Consider the following 7892-nt stretch of genomic DNA (forward strand, 5'->3'; position numbering starts at 1 on the left):
TTTTTTTTTTGATAAAAATGCTAATGCAGTATGCAGATGAGATGCAAGATATAGGTATTAGTACTGAGAAGAGTTATATATAAGGGAAGATAAGGAGAGGGGAAGGAACGATCATACCATGGTGGGTTGTCTCCCACCCAGCACTTTGCTTTAACGTCCGTAAGTTGGACGCTCCACTAGCTCAGTCTTCTGCTGTGGGTGGGTCTTCCAAGATGAAGATCTCTAGTTCCTGGTTTTTCGCCATCTTTTCACCATGGAATAGCTTCAAGCGATGTCCATTGACCTTGATAAGTTCAGAGCTTGAAGGATGGCTCAAGTGAAAGACTCCATATGGTTCCACCCGCTCTACTCGATACGGACCATCCCATCTAGATCTCAGCTTGCCTGGAATGAGTCGCATTTTGGAATTGTAAAGTAGGACTAAGTCCCCTGGTTAGAATTCTTTTCTCTTAATGCTCTTGTCATGCACAGCCTTCACCTTCTCTTTATACAGCCTGGAGTTTTCATAAGCTTCTAGGCGAAGGCTCTCTAATTCTTACAGTTGCAACTTTCGTTCAGCTCCGGATTTCTCATAGTCCATGTTGCATTCCTTTACCGCCCAGAAGGCCTTGTGTTCTAACTCAACTGGGAGATGACAGGCCTTTCCATAAAACCAAGCGGAAATGACTCATCCCAATCGGTGTCTTGTATGCTGTCCGATATGCCCAAAGTGCGTCCAGTCCTTTCTATGAGGCTTGACTACCTTTTGAACTATGCTCTTTATCTCCCTGTTAGACACCTCTGATTGCCCATTAGTCTGGGGGTGATAGGTTGTTGATACTTTATGAATTATCCCATGCCTCTTTAGTAAATTTGTTAGTCTCTTGTTACAAAAGTGAGTGCTTTGATCGCTCACGATTGCTCGTGGTGACCCAAAGCGACAAATAATATGGTTTCTAACAAAGGAAACAATAGTGTTAGCATCATCAGTACATGTAGGAATTGCTTCCACCCATTTAGAAACATAATCTACAGCCAACAGTATATAAAGGTGGCCATTCGAATTTGGAAATGGAGCCATAAAATCATGCCCCAAACATCAAAAATTTCACAGAAAATCATAATTTGTTGAGGCATTTCATCCCTTTGGGATATATTACCAAACCTTTGGCATGGAGGACAAGATTTACAAAGATCAGCAGCCTCTTTAAAAAGAGTAGGCCACCAGAATCCACAGTCTAGAACTTTTCTAGCAGTTCGTTGAGGGCCAAAATGTCCTCCACTCTTAGATGAGTGGCAGGCCTCTAAAATGGACTAGAATTCTGATTGAGGTACACACCGTCTAATTACCTGGTCAGCACCACACCTCCATAGATATGGGTCATCCCATACATAGTATTTGGACTCGCTTTTCAGCTTGTCTCTCTAATGCTTAGTAAAATTAGGAGGAATAGTATGGCTAACTAGATAATTAGCTACAGGTGCATACCAAGGGACTACATCAGATACTGCCTGTAAGCTATTAAATGGGAAATTATCATTGATAGGAATGGAGTCATCTTTAATGTGCTCAAGGCAACTCAAGTGGTCAGCCACTAAATTTTGGTTACCACTCCTATCTTTAATTTCCAGATCAAATTCTTGCAGTAGTAGCATCCAACGTATTAGCCTTTGCTTAGACTCCTTTTTAGCTAATAAATATTTTAGAGTTGCGTGGTCTGAGTACACTACTACCTTAGTACCAAGTAAATAGGCTCGAAATTTATTCAGAGCAAAAACAATAGCTAGAAGCTCTTTTTCAGTAGTAGTGTAATTAGATTGAGCAGCATCTAAAGTCTTAGATGCATAAGCAATTACAAAAGGATCGTTACCTTCATGTTAAGCCAATGCTACTCCTACTGCATGATTGGAGGCATCACACATGATTTTGAATGGTTGACTCCAGTCTGGTCCCCTCACAATCGGAGCTTGAGTTAAGGCGGTCTTTAGCTTATCAAACGCTTGCTTGCAATCCTCACTAAACTCGAACTCAATCTCTTTCTGCAGTAGTCTGGATAAGGGTAGTGCTACCTTACTGAAGTCCTTGATGAATCTCTTGTAAAAACCTGCATGGCCAAGGAACGAACGGACTTCCCTCACAGAGGAGGGGTAAGGTAAACTAGAAATAACATCTACCTTTGCTGGGTTTATAGAGATACTAGTATTAAAAACAACGTGTCCTAGAACAATACCTTGTTTTACCATAAAATGACACTTTTCAAAATTTAAAACATGGTTTGAACTAACACACCTGTCCAATACTTTAGATAAACTATCCTTGGTTAAATGAATCACCATAGACGCTAAAGTCATCCATAAAAACTTCCATACAAGTCTCAATGAGATCAGAGAAAAGACTCATCATGCACCTTTGGAAAGTAGCTGGTGCATTGCACAGGCCAAAAGGGCATTCTCTTATAAGCATAAGTCCCAAAAGGACATGTAAAAGTAGTCTTTTCCTGATCCTCAGGAGCTATATGGATTTAAAAATAACCTGTATAACCATCTAAGAAGCAATAGTGAGATTTACCTGACAGGCAATCAAGCATCTGATCAATGAATGACAATGGGTAATGATCCTTGCAAGTGGCTTGGTTGAGACGCCTGTAGTCAATGCAAACTCTCCATGCATTCTGCACTCTGGTTGTCAGAAGTTCTCCATGCTCATTCCTTATTGTTGTGACTCCAGACTTTTTGGGCACCACTTGTACTGGGCTGACCCATTCGCTATCTGAAATGGGGTAAATGATATCTGCTTCAAGTAGTCTGGTTACTTCCTTCTTGACAACTTCTAATATGGTGGGATTCAATCTTCTCTGAGGTTGACGGACAGGCTTTGCTCCTTCTTCTAAGAATATTCTATGTTCACATACTTGAGGGCTGATGCCTACTATATCCGCTAAGCTCCATCCAATTGCTTTCTTATGCGTCCTTAATACACTAAGCAGTTGTTCCTCTTGTTGGGAAGTGAGCTCCATTGCAATGATAATGGGAAACTTCTGCTTGTCCTCAAGGTATGCATACTTGAGGTGTGGAGGAAGGGGCTTTAATTCCAGTTTTTGCTCATGGTTCGGTTCTGGATTTTCTGGGGCTAGTGAAAATGGTAATGAATCTTCAGTGGTTCAGAGGGTGTCCCCACACTTGGATCTTACTCCATGTGACTCTCTTCCATATCTTCCTGGTGGGTTGCAGCTATAATTTCATCAATGATGTCACATTAGAATATGGAGTGATCTTCTGGGGATGCTTCATAGCTTCATCTAGATTGAAGGTCACTGTTCTGCCATCTACCTCAAAGGAATAGCTACCCGAAAAGGCATCCAGATTGAATTTTGAAGTCTTCAAAAATGGTCTACCAAGCAGGATTGATGAAGGTCTCCCTGAGTCATTTTGGGGCATCTCCAGGATATAGAAATCAATGGGAAACGTGAGCCCCTTAATGCTCACTAATACATCTTCAGCAATTTCAACCACTGTGATAATGCTTTTATCTGCTAACACAAAACGAGCTGTCGACCTTTTTAAGGGAGGGAGCCTTAAAGCATTATATATAGACAAGGGCATAATACTCACGCTGATAAACCCCATTTGTAGGGTTTATCTTGTGCTTGATTTAGGGGATTTTATAACCTTTTACCCACACTTATCCATTGAAATAGCATGGTTTTATAACTTCTCCTTTAATATGTGCTTAAGAGTGAAAACATGCTTTTTAGGTCTTAAAATAGCTAAATCTAATTCTCCTTGATTCCATTAGATGCCTTGATATATTTGCTAAGTGATTTCAGATTTAGGAAGCAAGGATTGGACCAAGGGAATGAAGGAAAAGCATGTAGAAATGGAGAACTCGTGAAGAAATAAAGGAAACGCAAAAGCTGTCAAGCCGACCTCTTCGCACTTAATCGGCCATAACTTGAGCTACAAAGGTCCAAATGATGCGGTTCCAGTTGGGTTGGAAAGCTAACATCCGGGGCTTCGAAACGATATAAGATTTGCTATGGTTGAATCGCGCATGGTGACGCGTACGCGCATAGTACGCGCACATGCCGTTGCTGCCACCTGGTTCACTTAAAGCAAAACGTGGCCAGCGAATTCTAAAGCCTTGTGGGCCCAATCCAACTCATTTCTGATGCTATTTAAGCCAAGGATTGAAGGGGGAATGGAGATACTTTTCATACTTTAGAAGTTAGTTACCATTAGTTTAGTTTAGCTTAGTTTTGGAGGGAAAGTTAGTTTTAGAGAGAGAAGCTCTCACTTCTCTCTAGGATTAGGATTAGGATTAGGTTTAGTTCTTAGATCTAGGTTTTCATTCATCTTCTTCTACTTTTATTTTCTCAATTCCTTGTTGTTACATTCATCTTCCTCTATTCTTTTGTTGTAATTTCCTTTATGTTGTTCTTGCATTTTGTTGTAGATCTACCTTTGTTTCTTCTACTCTCTTTCAATTCAATCAAGGTAATTCATAATAAATGTGTTCCTTTTGATTTGTTGTTGTTAATTCCTTTCAATAATTGTTGTTAGATTTTTTTCTTGTTGTCAATTTACTATGCTTTTCTTTTGTGCCTTCTAAGTGTTTGATAAAATGCTTGGTTGGATTTTAGAGTAGAGTTTTATGTTCTTGGCTTAGAAAGGTAACTTAGGAACTCTTGAGTTACTAATGTCCAAGTGATTGATGATTGGGATCCATTGACTCTAGTTCTCACTAATCGAATTAGTGGAGAGTTAGGACTTATGGACTAGGATTGATATAGCTCATTTGACTTTGCTTTACTACTAGTTAGAGGATGACTTAATGAGATTAATCCTTGCCAATTCTCATATTGTGGTTAGTGATTAGGATAGAGATCCTTGACCACCAACCCTTGCCAAGACCTTTTTAGCCATTAGTTTACTTTCTTGCTATTTATCTTTCATGCCTCTTATCAAAACCCCAAAAATAATTCATAACCAATAACAAGACACTTTATTGTAATTCTTAGGGAGAACGACCCGAGGTTCAATACTTCGGTTTATAAATTTAGGGGTTTGTTTTAGTGACAAACAATCTTTTGTATGAAAGGATTAGTGATTGGTTTAGAAACTATACTTGCAACGAGAATTCATTTGTGAATTCTAAACCGTCAAAAATCTAATCATCAAAATGGCGCCGTTGCCGGGGAATTGCAACGGTGTTATGTTATTGGTTATTGTATATATGTGAATATTGTGAATAGCTTGCTTTTGGATTGCTTGTTAGTTTTTGCTAGTCTTAGTATTTTGTTTTATTATTTCTTATTGGTTTTTGTTTCTTATTTTCTCTTGCTACCATGAATTCTCATTTTGGCTATGAGTGTAGTTACAATTATGTTGTAGGTGATGAGAACTATAATGAGAATGTGTATCAAGTATGGGACAACCAAAGGTGGGAAGAGCCATATGCTTATGATCAATCCTCATGGCAACAACCTCCACCAATGCACTATGAAGAAGAGCCATTCTATGATGCATACCAATCCAATGGCTATGGTGAATCACCTTGTGACTTTCAAGAACCACCACCATATGCTTATGAACCATATCCTCAACATAACTCTCAACCATACTCACAAGCCCTTTCTTACCAACCACCTTCATATGACCCTAATCCATATCCATCATACCAACAACCATATAAGCCATATGAACTACATATAGAGCCACCACCATTCCAACATCAATATTTTCAAGAGCCACCTCCTCCATATTATTACCAAGATGAACCACCTCCAATAAATGAAAATTTCCAACCAAAAGATGAATACTACTTTCCACCATAACCTCCCATGGAAGAATACTTATGTCCTTCAATCCAAGAGCCCTATGATCCTAATCATATTATCCAAGAGGAACAAGAGTCAAGGGATTATCTCAAGGAAGAATTGGATCAATTTCAAGCAACCATGGAGTGTGTTGTGCAACAAGTGGAAAGAATGGAAAACATAGAATCACCACAACTCTACCAAGAAGAACCACCTTCCTACTATGAAACACTCCCCCCAATTAGATGAACCCTTCAACCCACCCCAATCTCTAATGGATAAAACCCTTGGTGTTCTTGTTCAAGGGCAAGAAGAGATGAAAAGGGATGTGCAAAATTTCATGGCCGCCTTGGATGCGGTAACAAATCAATTAGCCTCACAATGCTTGATCACTCAAGGAACTCCCATGGCTACATGTGGAGAATCAAATGAAGAACATAACATGAAGGAGATATTGGAAATTCTGGTGGAAAATGAGGGAAGTTGCTTTGTATTGGAACAATTGGAGGAGCCTATGATTATTGAAGAAGGGGAAGAAGTGGTTGAAGACCTAGGAGATGCGGAACCTCCATGGGAACCTAGAGTTATAGAAAGCTCCTCCAAGAAGATTGAAGTTGATGTTGAGGATGAATGTGCACAACCTCCAAGGCATATCCCATATGAAGACATGGAAGGAGTGAAGCAAGAATTGAGTTTCCTTGGTGATGAAGATCATGCATCCAACCTTCTTAGTGAAGAATCCTTTGAATTTGAAGAACTTTCTCCTAATGAATTTGAAAGTGATATGGAGGTAGATTTCTCTCGTCCTCCCATTTATGATTTGAGTGATGGAGAAGAGTGGGATGAAAATGATGAACAAAGGATTGAAAGTGAAGAAGTTTGTGAAAAGGTGGAGGCAATCAAGGAAGAAAATAAGGGAGTGGAGCTTACTAGCACATTGGTAATACCTCTCCCCAAGCCACCACCATCCACTATCTCATTCAAGTGGGTAAATTCCTTATACTCAAGCTTTATTATTCCCCTTAAATATGGTTTGCTTGAAACGGATGGTCAACTTAGATATATTTGTGGCTTTAAGAGTAAAAAGGAGATGGTTCGTGGTTGGAACTGCCATTCTAGGTTCACCATGGTTACATGTTCAAAGCTTAATAGCAAGAGTTGGTGTAGAACTAGATTGCTTGGATCTAGGATGATGTTTGGTCACTTTGTTGAGAATTCACCTTGCTTACCACCCACATGGATTAATGATAATCAATTTGGAGATGGGTGTGAAGACAAAATATGGGATCCGGGAACACATGAGGATCAACATTGGGAGCCCATGGTTTGTGAAGAACTCCATCAAAGCTTGGAGATATTAATCTTGAATAATGGAGCTTATTGGAAGTCCAAGTATTGGTGGAAGTTCCAGGATGAATACAAGCACAAGCCACCTTGAGAGGAGCTCCCCATAAGTCCAACTTAAGGACAATAAACAAAAGTGTTAGGTGGGAGACACCCCACCATGGTAACTTCTTTTCATTTTCTCTTTTTGTACATATTGGTAGAATTAGCTTAAATTCTTGTTTTGATTGTTTTAATGAGTTTAATTGGTAGTTTAGTATGTTAAATAAGGTTTTATGGTATTTTAGTAGCTGTTTGGAGGTTTAGAATGCTTGGATTGGTGCAAAAACATAGCAAAAAATTTTTTTTTGAAAAACAGAGCACCATCCACGCGTACGCGCACTGCGTGCGTACGTGTGCATCAAGCGTTTTGGACCCTCCACGCGAGCGCGCCATGCGTGCATACGCGTGGATTGAGAAGTTCTACCCTCCATGCATTTTTCCAGAGAGTTGTGCCTGCGCCGCGCCAATGTTGTGCCTTTGGCACAAACCTATTTGTGCGCTCGCGCACATGACGCGTACGCGCCACTCTCGGAATAAGCCATCGACACGGACGCACTCTGTACGCGTACGCGTCGCGTCCATTACACTACCATCCGCGCTCGCGCGCCATGCGTGCGTACGCGCGGATTTCCTTCCTTCACCATATTTCGTTTCTTCTCCTCTTTCTATTTCTTTCCTTCCCCTTTCTTCTTCCCTCCTCCTACCCCTCAT

This window comes from Arachis stenosperma, chromosome 4 (genome assembly GCF_014773155.1).
Source record: "Arachis stenosperma cultivar V10309 chromosome 4, arast.V10309.gnm1.PFL2, whole genome shotgun sequence".
NCBI classification, from domain to species: Eukaryota; Viridiplantae; Streptophyta; class Magnoliopsida; order Fabales; family Fabaceae; genus Arachis; species Arachis stenosperma.